This window comes from Moschus berezovskii, chromosome 10 (genome assembly GCF_049115385.1).
Source record: "Moschus berezovskii isolate FMDL1 chromosome 10, NW_MosBer_1.0, whole genome shotgun sequence".
NCBI lineage: Eukaryota > Metazoa > Chordata > Mammalia > Artiodactyla > Moschidae > Moschus > Moschus berezovskii.
Window position 1 is genome coordinate 106,153,217 of NC_142469.1, and position 18,852 is coordinate 106,172,068.

An 18,852-nucleotide genomic window follows, 5' to 3' on the forward strand; every position below is an offset into this window, starting at 1 on the left:
CTGCTCACAAAGACTGTTTCCTCTGACTTAGGGGCCCAGTAAGCAAAGGATCTTGGCTCCCTTTGAAGTCAGCTGTGGCCACATGACTTGTTCTGACCAATGACATGCAATGGATGTGGTCACATGACTTGCTCTGGCCAATGACATGCAAAGGATGTGTCACATGATTTACTCTGACCAATGACATGCAAGAGGAAGTGAGGTTTGCCTTTTCAGTGACTAGCCTATTCTCCTTCCCTTTGCTTCTGCAACTGGTGGTGCTCCAACCCCATCAGCCTGGCTTCCTGAGTGGCCAGGCGGCCCCTGACCTCTGTGGGCTGAGCATAATAACCTCGACGTCCTGTCCTTCCTAAGCCAACGCTTAGCAGAGCTGGGTGGGCTCCTGAGGAGGACCTCGACTTCACAGTGAGGCTGGAGTAAAGTGAGATAGGTGAGTGCAGACTATGAACCATTGAAGACTTTGCGGGAGGTCTGGGCACCTGCCGCCACCTTCATAAAGCTCCCATCAAGGGGAGCATGGGGCCTTGAATCTGGAGAGACTTCTCGTTTCCACCTGCAGACTTCCCTCACTCCTAGTCACAGGAGTCACTTTTGGGGGCAGCGCAACAGTGCGAGTGTGAAAACAAAGCCCACACAAACCCGGTGAGATGGTACGTCTCCATTACTTAAAATGGTTATTTAGTCATGGAAGGAGAAGGCAATGGCAAGCCACTCCAGTATTTTTGCCTAGAAAATCCCATGGATGGAGGAGCCTGGTAGGCTGCAGTCTGTGGGGTCGCTAAGGGTCGGACACGACTGAGCGACTTCACTTTCACTTTTCACTTTCACACATTGGAGAAGGAAATGGCAACCCACTCCAGTGTTCTTGCCTGGAGAATCCCAGGGACGGGGGAGCCTGGTGGGCTTCTGTCTATGGGGTCGCACAGAGTCGGACACGACTGAAGTGACTTAGCAGCAGCAGCAGTCATGGAAAAATGTAAAAGACCTCCTCTAGCTTCAAATATCCGGAGAAGGCAATGGCAAGCCACTCCAGTACTATTGCCTAGAGAATCCCATGGATGGAGGAGTCTGGTAGGCTGTAGTCCATGGGGTCGCTAAGGGTCGGACATGACTGAGCGACTTCACTTTCACTTTTTACTTTCACACATTGGAGAAGGAAATGGCAACCCACTCCAGTGTTCTTGCCTGGAGAATCCCAGGGACGGGGGAGCCTGGTGGGCTTCCGTCTATGGGGTCACACAGAGTCGGACACGACTGAAGTGACTTAGCAGCAGCAGCAGCAGCTTCAAATATATTGTGATAGTTTATAGAGCAAAAGTGAAACACAGAAAGCCCAAACAAAAGAGAGAGAATGCATATAAAATATTTCTGTAAAAAACTGTTTCCACTTTGCTTTGGTGACTCTGGCTTGGCTCTTTCCTTCTTGGAATATTCTCAGCTGTTTTCAGCGGTTATCTTCAGTAGTTGTGTGCCACCCCACACCCCACACTCTTGGGTGGACGGTTATTTTGTTACGCATTTTATTTAATAAGGGCACAATTCCTTGGATTATCCTGTGTTACTCTTTCTTGGTTTTCAGGGCAGTTAGCTCTGTTCTGTTCTGGAATGTTCTCTTTCTAGAGCAGCCAGGATATTTTCCCCTGTCTGATGAAGTATTTCCTGCAGCGGTCCTGTCACATGATCCTGTTTTCTCCCGAGAGAGTGTGGAGGAGTCATGGGTGTCATCAAGCTCCTTCTCCAAAGGGCAGGCTTCTCTTCTGTCCTGCTGGTAGACGTCTGGCCTTGGCTGTCTTCCGTGGTAGGAGTTCTCTGAGGCCTGAGATGACCTATTTCTGTAGGGGGGTGGCACACTTTTTAGGAAATCCTTCTTTTACATTGAAATCCTCCCAGTAGCTCCCACTGTTCTGACCATGGGTCCTTGGAGTATGAATCTAACCCTTTTCTATGTGACACCCATTGAAATATTTGAAGGCACTATTTTAAAATAGTGAAGACACTATTCTTTTTCATCTATAAGTTATTTTCTCCAGGCTACACTTAATCATTTTTTCATTCATTCTTCATACAATAGAATCCCTAGCCTTGTAAATCATTCCATCATTCCATCAAAGGGCGACTTGGCGATTGCCTTTTTAAAGATACAGTTCTCAGAACTTGAGCCCATGCCATTTAGAGTCTCATCAATGTCGAGTAGTGACTTTAAACTGGGGGTTCAGAGCTCCTAATACAGATTAAAATGATTTTCAAACTCTTGGGTCATATTTCTTTTCATTTTTAAAAGTTTTATTTCTCCTGGTGCCTCTATTTTTTCCATTTCCTTTCTTTTCATTTCTTCTCTTCCCTTTCTCTCCCCTCTTTTTCATTTGTTGACCACACGAGCTGATTTTGGGTCCTGGGGGATGTGTCTGGAGCCGGGGGTCAGGCTCCATTGGGAATCTCCACCAGCAGAAGTTCTAGAGACAAAGAAAGCATGGGGCCACCTGCAGACATGGGGTCCCGGGAAAGGATGCAGCTAGGGTTTAGGGTTAGACAAGGGAGCATGGGTCACTTCTCTGAGACTGAGGAATGGTCTCTGCAGCCTCAAGCAGTGTCCTCTCGGGGACCAAAAGGAGCTCAGGCTTTGAATAAAATTTTTGAATCGTTGCTTTAGTCTTATTCAGCACTAAAAATTTCAATTTTGGTGACAGTGCCAGAATATGTGTATAAAGGCCTATAAAAGATACTCCTTGATATTGGATTTTGTTTGAGAAAGATGTAATGGGAAAGCAAGTCAGCTTCAAACATCCCATAATTTTTCATGGGCAGTTAAGATAACTACTTGCTGTTGGTATTATGCTCTATAATTGTACGGTGTAATTGCTTCTTGTAGTCCCACAGTATCTGTTCTGTAGCATTCTATTTTATAGGTATTTTAAGGTGTATTTTTTATTGATTTGGCCTATACACAGCAGTAAGCTGCTCTTGGATTGATTAGATACTAGAGTAAAGCTGAAACATTTAGTGCATTGATTCTTCATCTATAAAGCTGTTTATTTGCAGTTCTGCATATATTTATTACCATGGTGTAAGTAATGTTAACATTAAAAAGAATATTGGGGTGTGTGTGTGTATTCCTAGTGATCAATTAAAAATTCTATGGTTACCTCTTTCAAGATGCTGCCCAGGGGCTTCCCTGGTGGTCCTGTGGTTAAGAATCTGCCTTGCAATGCAGGGGGTGTGGGTTCAATCCCTGGTCAGGGATCTAAGATCCCACATAAGTTGGGGCAGCTCAGCCTGCTGGCACAACTAGAGAGCCTGCACCACATCAATGCAGTCAAATAAATAAAATTTATTAAAAAAAGATGAAACTCAGATAAGTCTAGGTCAGTGATAGAAAACATAAAGCTTTTCCCAGTGGATTACTTTCTGGGCAGATACTGTGTGTTTATACCCTTATCAGGCCTAGAACAGTGCTTGATTAATGTTTGTTGGTTGAATAATTCCAAGGCGGGGCGGGGGTTATTTCTGAATCTTCCAGAAATGGACACAGCCAAATCCTCCCCCTTTATTTTCCTTAAGAAAAAATGGGATGATTCTTGTTGCCTTTTGGAGAAAAAGCATGGAGTCCTGTAAGAATTGATTCTGGGCTGTCTTACTCATTCCTTGACGGAGACCTCTTAAAGTTCCTTTGTGGTCTCTAGTGTTTTATCAATAATGTTCTGGTGGCGACTACAATTTATATATGCAAATAGTGTCTGTCTTTAGACGTTAGCTTATTTTAACCAATCGCTATTCCTTTCTTCCCATTTTGCTCCCATTTTGGTGACCAGTGGTAGTATGTAGGCGAGCAGACTGAAGTTCATTTGGGGATGAATGGCAGGGAGAGGCTTTCAGGATGGAATGGAGCCTTATTCTTGGAAATGGCATTAACATTTTAGAGCAACTGGGGGCCGTTTAGTGCACGGATTCTGAAATGTTTGAAATATTCTCATTTTCTTGCTCCACATTTTGACGTGCTGAGTAAAAATCACAGTGAAGAGGGGAAGCTAGTTTTTGATTGCAGACAGGAAAGATGGATGGAGGCAGGGTGTGGGAGGCAGATCCAGCCTCTCTGGTTTCATCCAGATGGATGTGGGCCCGTGACTGGCTGGAGGAGCCTGATTTAGTTTATCACTGTTAGAGGTGGTTGACCGAGGAAGCCAGGAAGCATTATTCACAGCTCTCTATAAAGTGAATCATTTACTCCCTTCCCTCCGATAGACTGAAATCTGTAAAGCCTTTGGGACTTTTTGAATAAAGTGCTCCACAAACATGTCAGATGAGTTTTGGTTTTATTACAGAGGAGCCTGGTTAGGATGGAAAGTGGGAGTTGAGTTAAACATAAGGATTTATTGCCTGAGGGAGCCTCTTGGAACGTAATTGCTTTAAGAAACAAATGTGTGATAAAGAAGTGAAAATTACCTGCATGTTATAAATTTTATTTGATATAGTTACATTTGAATGCAGGTGCAAGTCATTTTTTTTTTTTTTGGTAAATAATTAATATTGTATCTGTAGCCTTGCAAAAATCCCCTGTTATCACTTGAGTATAGTGATTTTCACTCCTGATCTCCAGCTAAGCCTCTAGCTACTGGGCCTGACAGGTGTGTGCACAGCAAGCCCCCAGCAGCAGTCACCAAGTTCTCCTGGAAACGGGGGAGGCGGGTGGCATGCGTGCGCGTGCCTGGGTGCACGCGTGAGTGTGTGTGTGTGTTGGCACGAGTGTGTGACTGGCTGCTACAAAGGGAGGGAGAAGGAAGGGAAGAGGGGACAAGGAGTTAGGGGAGAGGGCTGGGGTTCTACAGAGGCGGCTGCTCTCCAAGGCCTGCATTTCCTCCTTCAAGAAGAGCCTGCCTGCTGCTGTGGGCACCATGAGGGATCTGGACGCGCCGACTGGATGGATGGCTGAAGGGGATGGGAGCGGACGCTGAGCCAACAGAATATTCTGTGCTCCGTGGGGGGAGGGCTCATTCCTCTGATGTCACCCAAAATGGAAGTGGGCTTCAATTGCAGGAAATGAGAGAGTAGTAATAGGAGGCGTCTTTGATGCGTTTGGCGCCTGGCAGCGTAGTTCCGAGCAGTTAAGAGAGAGTTCTTTCTTTCTCTCCCTCCCTCCCTTTTTCTTTCTTTCTCTCTTCCTTTCCCTTACTTCTTTCCTCTACTCCTTCCCCCATCTTTCTTTCTTTTTTTTTTTTAAACTGTGATTGTCCAGGCGTGGGTGTTTGTCCAGCATTTTCTTTACTTTTTTAAAATTTCATTCAATTGCGTATTTTTGGCCATGCTGGGTCTTCGCTGCTGCGTGGGCTTTTCTCCAGCTGCCCTGAACGGGGGCCGCTCTGGCGTCGGTGCGTCTGGGCTTCTCATCACCGTGGCTCCTCTCGTTGAGGACCATGGGCTCCAAAGCATGGGCTTCAGCGGCTGCAGCCCCTGGGCCCTAGGGCACAGGCTCGCTGGTTGTGCTGCCCAGGCTTACTGGCTCCGCGGCACGTGGGATCTTCCCAGCCCGGGGATCGAACCCGTGTCTCCTGCATCGGCAGGTGGGATCTGTACCACTGAGCCACCAGGGAAGCCCACTCTCTTTCTTGAGATGTTTCCCTGTGGCTGCTTCAATTGATCAGTTACTGTACTCAATCAGATTCTATTCTTAGAGGACACCAGGTCAGAGTCCACAGTGGTCAGTCCACAGACCAAGGCATTCTGGTACTTAAATAGGCTAGAGGAATTTATCTTCTAGCTCTCTTCTGCTCTCAGTTTATTTGTTATTAAAGCAGCTTTGGATCTACCACTATACATTATATATTACATAATACATATTACATATTTATATTATTTCTTTATATATAATTATGTATGCTTTTTATATAGAACTTTGTGTACGACATACAATGTATTCAGTTCAGTTCAGTCGCTCAGTCGTGTCTGACTCTTCGTGACCCCATGAATCACAGCACGCCAGGCCTCCCTGTCCATCACCAACTCCCGGAGTTCACTCAAACTCATGTCCACAGAGTCGGTGATGCCATCCAGCCATCTCATTCTCTGTCGTCCCCTTCTCCTCCCGCCCCCAACCTTTCCCAGCATCAGAGTTTTTTCCAGTGAGTCAACTCGTCACATGAGGTGGCCAAAGGATTGCAGTTTCAGCTTTAGCATCAGTCTCTCCAATGAACACCCAGGATTGATCTCCTTTAGAATGGACTGATTGGATCTCCTTGCAGTACAAGGGACTCTCAAGAGTCTTCTCCAGCACCACAGTTCAAAAGCATCAATTCTTCGGCAATCAGCCTTCTTCACAGTCCAACTCTCACATCCATACATGACCACGGGAAAAACCATAGCCTTGACTAGACGGACCTTGGTTGGCAAAGTAATGTCTCTGCTTTTCAATATACTATCCAGGTTGGTCATAACTTTCCTTCCAAGGAATTAGTTATCTATTATTTATTGTAGTCATAAGACTGGGTATAGAAGGTGATGGCAGCATTGAACCAATCATCCGTCTGGCAGCTGCTGACAGCTCTGCTCCTTCACCACCTCCCCGGGGTAACAGAATACTTAGACAAAATATAGACATGCCTCTTTCTTTTAGGGCAATAATTATTATCAGGCGATTTATTTTATTTACTCATAATGCATGCAAAGTTGAGCAGCAACAAAGCAATTTGTTACTTTTGGAAAATACCTTGAACATGTCCATGTTGGTAGCTCAGATGGTAAAGAATCTACCTGCAATGCAGGAGACCTGGGTTTGATCCCTGGGTCAGGAAGATCCGCTGGAGATGGGACTGGCAACCCACTCCAGTATTCTTGCCTGGACAATCCCATGGACAGAGTTGCCTGGCGGGCTACAGTCCACGGGGTCGCAAAGAGTCAGACATGACTGAGCAAGTAAGCAGGATGTTGTTGTCTCATGGGAGAGCCGGCTCCAGGGCCGTTGATCTGGTTTTGATCGCAAGGGTCACTCTTATGCTGCCCTGCCGGATAATATGTGTGGTGACTTAATATTTGGGTTCGCTTAAACTGATTGAGAATTCCTAAGCAAACGGTCATCTGCCTGAACTTCTGAATCCCAGACGGCTAACCTGAGAAATGCTTCATGTGCTCCAGGGATGCCCAGGGGTAGGGGGACTAACCCAGAGTGCTGGTTTATCAGCCTTGCGCTGTAGCTCTGCTTGCACACTGGTAGGAAAGCTTGTGTTTGCCCTGACATGCTCACAAACAGTTTGCTGTTGAAGCAGGTTTCCCCTTATCCTGGATGATTTTTAGAATAGAAAAGCTGTGTGTCTGTGCTTGGGTAGCTGGTTCAAAACAGGTCATTATTCTCACTAAACACAGAGCAGGTCAGAGTGGTTTCCTGAAACATCTGGTTTGGGCATTGGCCTCAGGTTCCAACATTCATGCTCATAGTAAAACGAGGCTTAACAGTCACCTCTGTAGTCCTGGTGGAGGCAGGTTTTAGCTGGAAAAAAACAAGTAATATAGCAAGATGGTTGACTAAGAGCTTGACTAACAAAAGAGCCACTTGACTCTGCTCTTGTGAAGCTGATGGGACAAGGGGTGGTGGTTGTGGCGTCCTCATGAACAAGGCCTGTTCATTCCCGCCTGCCGGCCCTCAGTGCAGCAGCAGGACACTGCGGGCAGGAGGAAAGTGTTTTCTGAATGAACAGCTGAGGAGGGCAGGAGATGAGACAACAAGCTGCGTTCCCGCAGAGACAGACTGCTCTTCTCCACACTGCAGCGCAGGGGCAGCCATAGGCCCAGGGTGGGAGATGCACGACGGCTGCCTTGCTATTCTGCCACGTGAAGGCTCGGGTGGGCAGAATCCAAAGCCCAGTGACCCACCCCCTGGTATAATTCCCTCTTGTTGAGGACATCTAGCCTGTTTTTAACCACAAAATTTGGCAAAGGTGAAGGGATTTTGCAGCTGTAGTTTAGATCCCTAATACTTTAAGTTGATCAGAAGGGAGATTATTTTGTGTGGATCTGACCTAATCAGGTGAGCCTTTTAAAGAAATTCTGTAGGTCAGAGACCAGTCCTTATGGAAACTACCTACCTTATTTTATCATGGTCTTCATTACATGAGACACTGTTCTGCATGCAAAACGTTTGCAACATGAAGTTGGGGGTCTTGCAGAGAAGGCGGGATTAGATCAAGTTGATGGCAGGGATGCTGGGGAGCTGTTGTAATCTTTCGACAACCCTTAAAAAGTGAGCGTCGGATGGAGGTATTTCAGCCGATGAATGACGAGCAGACAGTTGACAGGGACGGTGGTGTGTTCGTGTTTCACAGTATTCGGAGGGGCACTTGGAAGCAGTGATGAAATGCTCTGGCTTCTTGTGCAACAGAGCCTTTTTCATTGCACCAAGGAGCTGAATATACGAATAGAGTGTAAGCTAGATTGTGACCCCGCCCCCTGTCGATACTTGGTGTGTTGTTTGCTTAATAATAACCTAAAATGATGTTAAATATAAAAAACAAATTCACTTTTATGGTCTTCAGTTCAAGATAAACCCCAGTCTACTGGTTTTTATCACTATGAAATACTGATTTCTGTTTTATGTGAATTCACTGTGCCAGATTTTCTTCCTAACAACTTAATGATAACAGGACTTCCTGTAATAAATCATACATAACGCGAGTCTAGTGTAAACTCCAAAGTCCTTTATTCCAAGGACCTGGTGAAAGCCCATAGCTGGACTGGGCAACGGCGCACGTCCACTGGCACGGACTCCTCTTCCTTTCCTTGTCTGGTCCAGATTAAGGTGGTCCTTTTCTCTGTGTTCCACGTAGATCTGCATTTGGCTACTTTTTATCCAAGCATCTTCATGACCTTTTAGGGAAAAATCAGGGTATGCGTTGGTAAATATTCAGCATTCATTCAGAGTATTAAACATCCCCTTGGCATTCTTGAGGTTGTTCCTCTAAAGATGGGATGTAAATCGTTCTACTTGTTGTTTAGTTGCAAAGTCATGTCTGACTTGTTTGTGACCCCATGGGCTGAAGCCTACCAGGCTCTTCTCTGTCCATGGGCTTTCCCAGGCAAGAATACTGGAGTGGGTTGCCATTTCCTTCTCCCGGGGATCTTCCAGATCCAGGGATCAAAACTGTGTCTCCTGCATTAGCAGGCAGATTCTTTACCGTCTGAGCCACTAGGGAAGCCAGAATTGTCCCACTGCTCCCTTTTAGCCTCAGGATGCTCTTTTCTCTGCACTGGGCTGTGGCACTAATCTAGCACCTTGTCAGCATCTGATTGTTGTGTTCTGTATCTTGTTGTTGCCTTGCTGGGTTGATGGGAGAACCCTCTCTGATTCACAGGTTGATGGGAGGAATAACTGCTGTTGGGATTCAAGCTGAGAATAGACTTGCCAAACTGGGCCGAGATTCACCCAGTGTCTTGACCCTTCCCAGTCATGCAGCTGAGAAGCTCGGGGACCCCAGGATGCTTCTGTTGTTCTTCTCATGACCAGTGTGACAGGGGCTGTGATGGATAAGGGTATAGACTTGGGGACCGGACAGCCAGCATCCGAACCCCAGTTCTTCCTCTCCCGGGGCCGTGATTTGGAGAAGTGACTCCGCCTCCCAGGGCTTTTGTTACCTCGTTTGCAGCAAGAGCATCATTATTGTCCTGCCTGAGGTTTGTTACGAGGACTGTTGCTGTTTAGTCGCTAAATCGTGTCCGATTCTTTGCGACCTCATTGACTGTAGCCCACCAGGCTCCTGAGTCAATGGGGTTTTCCAGGCAAGAGTGCTGGAGTGGGTTGCCATTTCCTTGATGAGTTATTATCTGGGGTGTGCTGAGTAAATGTCAAATAAGTGTTTGTTACAATACATTGGACAGATGCCATTGCACTGAAAAATGAATTAACTCAGATTTTAGGCATAAGGTGACACAGAACAACCCGCCGGAGCATGGTCACGTGTGTGTGGGTGAAATGATCCCGAGTTAAGGTGTGCTCAGCACCATTAAACCTTCTTCAAATGTCAGCGCCTGATATTGGCACGTGGAAAATGTGCTAGGATTGAGGGTTCTAAATTATTCATGAAGGCTTTGCAATCTTGAATCCTTTAATTCCATCACAGTTCTAGTACAAAAGACAAAACCAATGTTTTCTGATTATAGATTTTGTAAAATAAGATCCCTTCAGCTGTGCCAGACTGGCAAAGCTATTTTTTTTTTTTTAATATAAGGCATGGGCTGCTGTATCTGTCGCTTCAGTGAAAGCCTGGAACTGGAGAAATACTAGGAAAAACCTAACCCCCTGAAAGGAAAAGTCTTGAGCAGAGGTGTTTTAATCTCTGGCTGTGGCATCAAGCTCGTGAGACCATGCTTTGGGGTTTCCGTACAAAGACAGAGGCTGGAGGTGGTGACTTAACTCCTTCCGCAGTGAAGCAATAGTTATTGAGTGTGAACGCGAGCCAAGTCGCTTCAGTCGTGTCTGACTCTTGGTGACCCCGTGAACTGTAGCCCGCTATGTTCTTCTATCCTTGGGATTCTCCAGGCAGGAATATTCGACTGGGTTGCACCCCAGTGTTTCCTTCTCCAGGGGGCCGTCCCAACCCAGGAAGCGAAGACACGTCGCTTGTGTCTCCTGTGCTGGCAAGTGGGTTCTCTGCCACCAGCGCCACCTGGCACTTCGGGTCAAAGGCTTGAATTTCGGGGCCTTTCTTGCTGATCGAGCGCTGTTGCCACGTCCCCGGCCGTTGTGCCCTTTTTGCCTGTTGGCTCCCTGCTACTGTCTCCTCCCGCTGGTCTCCTCTCTGCCTCTCTGGTCCAGCCCGTTCTTTAAGCCCCAGAACAGAAACGCCCCTGTGTGGGGTGACACGGCCCCTCCCCGGGCCTCTCTCCAGACTGCCCTGAGGGGGAGCGATCTCTCTCCACTCGGACTTCCCAGGTTCCATCTTCTGTCCCCTTCCTTCTCCATGCGGTTGTATCGTTGGCCACTGCCTCAGATTTTCAGCTAGAATGTAATTTCAACAAGGAATGAATTCTATTCACATTTCTTTAAATCCACGCGCTGCCAAGCACAACAGAAAATAAATAAATAGCTACCAGAGGATTGGATCCTTGGACGTTCAGATTCCAATCCTGGTTCTGCAGCCAGCTTGCCAAAGTAGCTTTCGCGTGTTAGCCATCCACACTCTCACACAGGTACACCTTAGATAATAGTAGTAACATCGTAACAGTAGATTGCACTTAGTGAATGCTTGTTAGTTTCGAAATTGTTCTAGGCACTTGACATGTATTGATTAACTTAATCCTTATAACACGTCTATAAAGCACACCATCCTCATGCTATAGTGGGGAAACTGAGGCACTGAGCCGCGGGGTGACCTGCCTGAGGGAGGACACAGCAGGAGCCGTGAGGGACGGAGTCCCAGGGTTCAGACCCAGGTGGTCTCTGCCTTAGTCTGTGGATGACACGAGCAGTGGTAACCCCACGTGGGTTGTGTTAGCTTGGTGAGGCTGTAGTCACTCAAACACTCGTCTGGGTGTGGCCGTGACGGGATTGGGAAGGAATTACTGAAGGGGTGGCGGAGCATGAGATGGTTTGGTCATGTCACCAACTCAGTGGATGTGAATCTGAGCAAAGTCCAGGAGACAGTGAAGAACACGGCAGCCTGGCCAGCTACAGTCCTTGGGATTGCAAAGAGTTGGACATGACTCTGCCACTGAACAACCACCACTAAGGCCTTCATTCGGTTGGCCTGAAGTGGGGAGATGATCTCGGGTCATCTGTGAGCCTGACTTCATCGGCTGGTTTACAAACAGGGCTGCTGCTGCTGTCACGTCAGTCCTGTCTGACTCTGTGTGACCCTATGGACAGCAGCCCACCAGGCTCCTCTGTCCACGGGATTCTCCAGGCAAGAAATGGGTTGCCATTTCTTTCTCCCACAAACAGGGCTGAGGCTGCCCCAGAGAGCGTGGAGGTTCTGCCCGTCTGAGCCGAGGAGCCCAGTCCTGACATGGCCTTCTCTTTCTTGCCCTCAGCCTCTGCTCGTGTACGTCTTGTGCTGGTTGTGCTCGCCTGGCGGACCCTGACCGAGACGTGCCTGGACTCCTCCCCGGCGCTCCTGCAGCCGTCTCAGGCTCCCCGCCCTGAACCCCCTGCTCCCTTAGATCCTCTCTGCCTCCCTCGGGGCTGTGGTGAGACTCCTCCCCCTCCCCTGTCTCAGGTCCGGCCCTGAGCCCACGCAGGGTGGAACAAATGCTCCCTCTTTGGGGCTGCAGCCCATGGCGTCCAGCACTTGGAACACGCTTCTTTGCATCATAGGTAATTCCATCCCCTCCTGGCAGTGGGCAGGGGAGCAGTGGCAGGGTAGCGGCCAGCCTCATATCTCTCATCAGTAGAGAGAGATACCAGCCCAGGCATACCCATTAGTGGATACAAAGGATTAACATTTTCTTGGGCTGAGTTGAAAGGGATTACCTTCGCGCTTTGGTGGTCAGAACATCTGCTTTCCTTCCTGGAGTGTTGATAAGTGCTTTTAAACCCGGGAGACAACACGGCTGCAGTCATTAGGATTATGGTAACGAACTGGTGATGGTCACAGGAACGATTAAAGAGTTCTCCCGTTTAAGTGCAATGGTTAAGCCGTTTCCTCTTGAATTAAAATATGCTGCCTATCTGCAAGTTTCAGAGAGGATGGGTGAGTGTGTGTGTGTCAACTGGGCACAATCATTTATTAGGAATTCACACTTGCATGCATACATGTCCACAGTTACCAGGGGTAATTGTGTGTCCACAGGAATAACTGGCTCAGAGGCAGTTCCCTTCACGTTACCCAGGCCCCCAGTTAAGTGAAATATCATCAGGGCAGCGTTCTAATGTTCCCTCTCCATTCTGTCCTTTTTCCCTTTTGTCAAATAAAGACACAAGTGAAAGCGACCTCCGCGAAGTGACTCGGGTAAAACTCAGCCTATTTACGTGCACCAAGCTTGGTTGTTCTGTTCTGGAAACTAGCAGGTGGCAGCATGAGGGTGTTCAGAAGGCAGGCAGGCAGGGGAGGAGGAGTGTTGAGAGCACTCTGCTTTGATCACGTTCCAGAGTGGGGCTGTGTCCTGGGCTCAGGGCGGTGGAAGGAGGTGTCTGTACACTTGGCCACTTTGTCGGGGCCTTTGCTGTGAACCTGAGTGTTAAGCCTCCACCTCGGAGCAGAGGAGGTCAGGTCTGGACACGGCATGACGCCTGACGTTTACTGCAACCTGCGTGTTCACGGTGGGGCTGCCCTGTGTGGTCCTTCCGGAAATCACCGTCTTTGCAGGAAGTGGTCCCATGGGAGGACTTCCAAGCAAGCTAGTTGGAGTTTGATGGAGAAGATGGTGTTGGGGAACTTCAATTTTAAATTGAATTCAGGGCTTTTCTCACAAAGTACAAGATATCCAATCTCTTCTATTCTCTGTTTACCCTGCACGTAGGTACGTTCACGTAGGGTTGTGTGTGCACTTGTGTAAGTTGAACAGCCAGAGGTAGGATTTTTCAGTTCTGCTGCTGCTGCTGCTGCTGCTAAGTCACTTCAGTCGTGTCTGACTCTGTGTGACCCCATAGACGGAAGCCCACCAGGCTCCCCCTTCCCTGGGATTCTCCAGGCAAGAACACTGGAGTGGGTTGCCATTTCCTTCTCCAATGTGTGAAAGTGAAAAGTGAAAGTGAAGTCGCTCAGTCGTGTCCGACCCTTAGCGACCCCACGGACCCCTACCAGGCTCCTCCATCCATGGGATTTTCTAGGCAAGAGTACTGGAGTGGATTGCCATTGCCTTCTCCGTTCCTAAGGATAACCTGTGCCTTAAAAGTCATTAGAAAAATGTGTATGCTTAGTCTTCAGCAGTGTCTGACTCTTTGCGACCCCATGCACTGTAGCCTGCTGGGTTCCTCTGTCCATGGGATTTTTCAGGCAAGAATTCTGGAGTGGGTTGCCATTTCCTTCTTCAGGGGATCTTCCTGACCTAGAGATCAAACCCGTGTCTCCTGTGTCTCCAGCATTGCAGGCAGATTCTTTACCCGCTGAGCCACTGAGAAAGCCTGAAATGATCTTCCAAAATAACTTTCTCAAAAGTCTGAAAAGCAGAGATATCAGAGGAAGGAATTGATAAATAGGCTTTCTCTAGAAACGGTCCCGGAGAAGGCAATGGCAAGCCACTCCAGTACTCTTGCCTAGAAAATCCCATGGACCAAGGAGCCTGGTAGGTTACAGTCCACGGAGTCGCAAACGGTCGGACATGACTGAGTGACGGGATGGATGGATGGACACTTGGGCTCACTCTTAAAATTTTCTGTTCAAACCATTGTGTACAAAAATGTTTCCATTTGTTTTGAGGGCTGCTAGTATTTCAGAGATAGATCAAACTTGTGTTCTTTTCTTCTTCAATTTATTTATTTGGTTGAAGGATAATTACAACCAACATCGTGATGGCTCTGGTCATACATCAGTATGAATCGGCCATAATGGCACAAGGAGAGGGTGGGGTGATTTGAGAGAATAGCATTGAAACTTGTGTTCTTAAGGGTGACTGTTTGAGAAAGAAAGTTCCTTATTTTCCTCTTCAGAACTGGTGGCACAGCGTGGGGAACTGAAGGAAGCTGGAGGAACCCCAAGTGCTTCTCGCTTTGTGGCAGAACATGCCCCGGGTCATGGGTGGGGAAACGGAGACCTCAGGAGCGTATTCAAGTGCACGGCCCCGCCCCGTGCCAGGGAGGGCGGAGCAGCCCTGATGAATGAATCAAAGGCCTGGTTTTCTTCCTGTGGTAACGGGTTGCTTGTGGAGTTCTCACATCCAGCCTTCACAAAGTCTGCTGTGGTTTCTGGATGAGAACCCAGCGCAGGGCCTGGGAAATGCGTTCTTGGCAGCAGGAGCCGAGAGGAAACAGATCATGCACCTTTTTACCCCATTGTTTCAGGGTGGGACTCGGCTGCCCCCAGGCAGGCTTGTTATGAAAGAAAGTTCAGGTCACTTCATGAGGCCACTCCAGATGAAAGGTCACGGAAGTGCAGTGCTTCAGAGTGTGACGGAAACTCAGGAGGGAACAGCCTGAAATAATCGAGAGGTTCTCCGCTCGCAAACAGGGTTAATCTGGCGTCCATCCAGACAGCGGAAGCTCAAACAGGAAGGCCTTAAAATGTTTCCAGAGAGGGTTCCTGAAGGATGTCTACAGTCTTGCCTGAGGGGAGCAGAAAGGAGTGTTTCCTTGGTGAGTCCGTGGCAGGGTTTGGGGGGTCACTCACTGCTTTGTGTTGTCTGGAGGGGTGGGGGCCTGGGGGCAGGCTTCAGCCTCTCAGCATCTCCTTTCCTCGCTGTGTCTGGCAGGTGTTTGGTTGTCTTTGTGGCCTGACATGCAGCGGGCATTTAATAAATAATTTCTCACGAGAACTAGAGCTCCATCTACGATAGTCACACACCTGATTGTTGGGGTGAGCTCTCTCTTCTGGACAGCGGCTATTTTCATATTTGGGTAAGTCTGTTGGGAAAACATGAAATTGCTCAGAAAGCCTGAAGGGTTTCCCTGGAAATAAAATAACAGTCAAACCTGGTGTAATCTGTCCTTTAAAATGAAAAGCTGTATTCAGTTCCATAAAATGTCAATCAAATAATTTATTCTACCTATTAAATATATCATAAAATGCTCAGAGTTTATCCAGGGAAACAGACTCACTAACAAATAATTGCAACGTTGCATTGTTAGTTGAACTAAGTGGCCTGAGAATTTGGTGGCGGAGGAGGGAGCCGGGAAGGACTTCCATGGTGGATGGAATCCCGCGTGGGCAGTGGGATCGTGGCTCTTCTTAAGTGGGTTCAGATGGTGGTTATGTTAGCTGGTTGGGCTGACGTCTGCCCTTTCTCTACTGGACAAGTCACACGCCTGGGCCCTGGGCCGCATCCACTTGAGGGAAAGGATGTCTTCTGATTTTCACAAAGGTGCCCAGTGGGCTGAGAGTGGTTCTGCAGGGAATGTGCAGGGAGCTTCACGGAGGGTGGGCGCCAGGTCCAGGTGGTCTCAGTGAGAAGAGCTCATCCTGACCTTCTCTCAACAGTTCTCCAGTAGAGGGTCTACTTGTGCTGACCCCAGACCGGCCTGGAATTAGAGCCACCGCACTTCACGTGGAGGCAGTGGTGGAGTGCACGCCAGGCTGCCGTGTTCTGAGGTTTACAGAGTGACTCATGCCAGATAGAAAACTGGAGACAATTTTGCATCTTACCACTAAGAGGCAAGCATCTAGTTTTCCTTTCGTGGTCCCACTTTAGTTTTCAAATCATAGATTATATTTTCTTTTTTCCCCCTCCTATCTTTATTGAGAAATCTTTAGAAAATAAAATCTACTGAAAAACCAAACATATAATGTTAACAAAGGCTCTTAAAGCAATGTTTGGTGTGACCTCAGCTTCAATGTTCAGGAGGTAATGCTAATATTTATAAGCAGAATAAAGACAAATTTAACTTGTTTGATTTGATACTTGGGAAAGTTTTTTTTCTTTTAATTTGATACTTTCAGTGAAAAGCTTAAGTGTTAGTATTTGTGTTGCATTCAAAATATACCCATGTGTTCTCAAATAACATTTTATACCATTGTAAACATCTTGTACACAGGCCCTTCTAAATAAATATATCTTCTAACAGTGAACTGTGATACCTATTTCTCAATGAAAAACTGGGACTACAAATCACCACTATCATGTTGGTTTGCTGACCCTTAATAAACTGGACTAGAGAAGGAAATGGCAACCTACTCTAGTATTCTTGCCTGGGAAAGCCCATGGACAGAGGAACGTGGCAGGGTATGGTCCATGGGGTTGCAAAGAGTCAGACATGACTTAGCGTCTGAACCACCACCAACAATAAATTGGATTGCTTTTGATATTTGCTGTAATCATACATGTTCGAGTTTCAGGAATGGAGCTCTGGTAAACTCTTGGGCCCCACTGGTCTTTAAATGAATGTGTATTTCTTACATCACAGGTCCTTTGTGGCATTGGCAAGATCACTGCTAAGAGTGGCATCTAGGAATCACTCAACGCATGCCAACCAATTTCTGCTTAGGCTGAGTTATTTTTTTTTGGATTAATCATGTCAAATACATGACGTATATATCAAAAACCTAAATAGAAAATGCATTGAAATAGATATGTCCCTCAAAATTATTGTCCATGATTGTCAAGAAGCTTTCCTGTATGTTTTCTTCTAGTAGTTTTATAGTTTCCGGTCTTCCATTTAAATCTTTAATCCATTTTGAGTTGATTCATGTATATGGTGTGAGGTAAGGGCCCAATTTCATTTGTCTGCATGTAGCTGTTCACACTGGAAGCATTCAATAAAGGATCCTCTCCTTTTCTTTGTGTTTTCTTGTCACTGTTACCAAAGACTGGTTGACTTGCAAATGTGTGGCTTTACTTCTGGATGATCCTAAAGTAAAAACAGACAAGAGGGGGTGTGTAAAACTATAAAGCTCTGCACACCAGAGCAAAAAATACCAGCAGAGTGAGGAGACGACCTGCTGGCTGAGAGAAAGAACTGTCCGTCTGGGTTGTCTGAGTTCCTGATATCCAGAGTATATTAATATCAGGAGCTCAAACAACTCATTAGCAAAAACCTATCCAACTGAAAAATGGGTAAAAGATCCAGACAGACATGTCTCAAAAGAAGAGACACAAATGGCCAGGTGTATGAAAAGATGTTCAACATCCCTAATCATCAGGGAAATGTAAATCAAAGCCACAGTGAGATGTCACTTCACATCTGTTAGGATGGCTGTCATCAAAAAGACAAAAGATAGTAAGTCTTGGCGAGGATGTGGAGAAAAGGAAAGTCTTGTGTACCATCTGAATGTAAGGATGTAAACTGCACAGCCATTATGGAAACCAGTGTAAAGCTGCCTCAAAGAATTAACATGATCCAGCAATCCCACTTCTGGGTATACGGCTGAAGGGAATGAGATCAGTATCTTGAAGAGATCTCTGTACTCCCGCGGTCACTGGGGCATTATTCACCACAGCCTGTCAGGGACGTGAACCAAGTGAATGGTGAAGAGTGGCTGCGTAAAGAAAAGTGTGTGTGTGAGTGAATGTGTGTGAGAGTGTGAGTGTGTGTGTGTGTGAATGCATGTGAGTTTAAGTGTGTGTGTGTGTGAGTGTGAGGGTGTGTGTGTGTGTGTGTGAGGGTGTGTGTGTGTGTGAGTGTGAGGGTGTGTGTGTGTGAATAAGCATGTGTGTGAGGGTGTGTGAGTGTGTGTGTGAGTGCATGTGAGTGCGTGTGTGAGTGTGAGGTGTGTGTGAGGTGTGTGTGAATGAGTGTGTATGTGAGTGTGTGTGGGTGCATGTGAGTGTGTGAGTGCGTGTGTGTGTTTGTGTGAGTGTGTGTGAATGAGTGTGTGTGTGTGTGTGTGAGTGTGTGAGTGCGTGTGTGTGTTTGTGTGAGTGTGTGTGAATGAGTATCTGTGTGAATGAGTGTGTGTGAGTGTGTGAGTGTGAGAGTGTGTGTGAGGTGTGTGTGAATGAGTGTGTATGTGAGTGTGTGTGAGTGCATGTGAGTGTGTGAGTGCGTGTGTGTGTTTGTGTGAGTGTGTGTGAATGAGTGTGTATGTGTGTGACTGCATGTGAGTTTAAGTGTGTGTGTGTGTGTGTGAGGGTGTGTGTGTGTGAGTGTGAGGGTGTGTGTGTGTGAGTGTGAGGGTGTGTGTGTGTGAATAAGCATGTGTGTGAGGGTGTGTGAGTGTGTGTGTGTGCATGTGAGTGCGTGCGTGTGTGAGTGTGAGAGTGTGTGTGAGGTGTGTGTGAATGAGTGTGTATGTGAGTGTGTGTGGGTGCATGTGAGTGTGTGAGTGCGTGTGTGTGTTTGTGTGAGTG

General features: G+C 47.1%; 1 long non-coding RNA gene across 1 annotated transcript; it reads left to right on the forward strand.

The window, feature by feature from the left end:
- The first annotated feature begins 254 nt into the window (after positions 1-254).
- LOC129560962 (uncharacterized) lies at positions 255-17,339 on the forward strand. The gene is made up of 5 exons (XR_008686895.2): positions 255-430; positions 15,081-15,205; positions 15,322-15,466; positions 16,047-16,220; positions 16,970-17,339. It is a non-coding gene; the product is annotated as an uncharacterized LOC129560962 (long non-coding RNA).
- Positions 17,340-18,852: the final 1,513 nt, after the last annotated feature.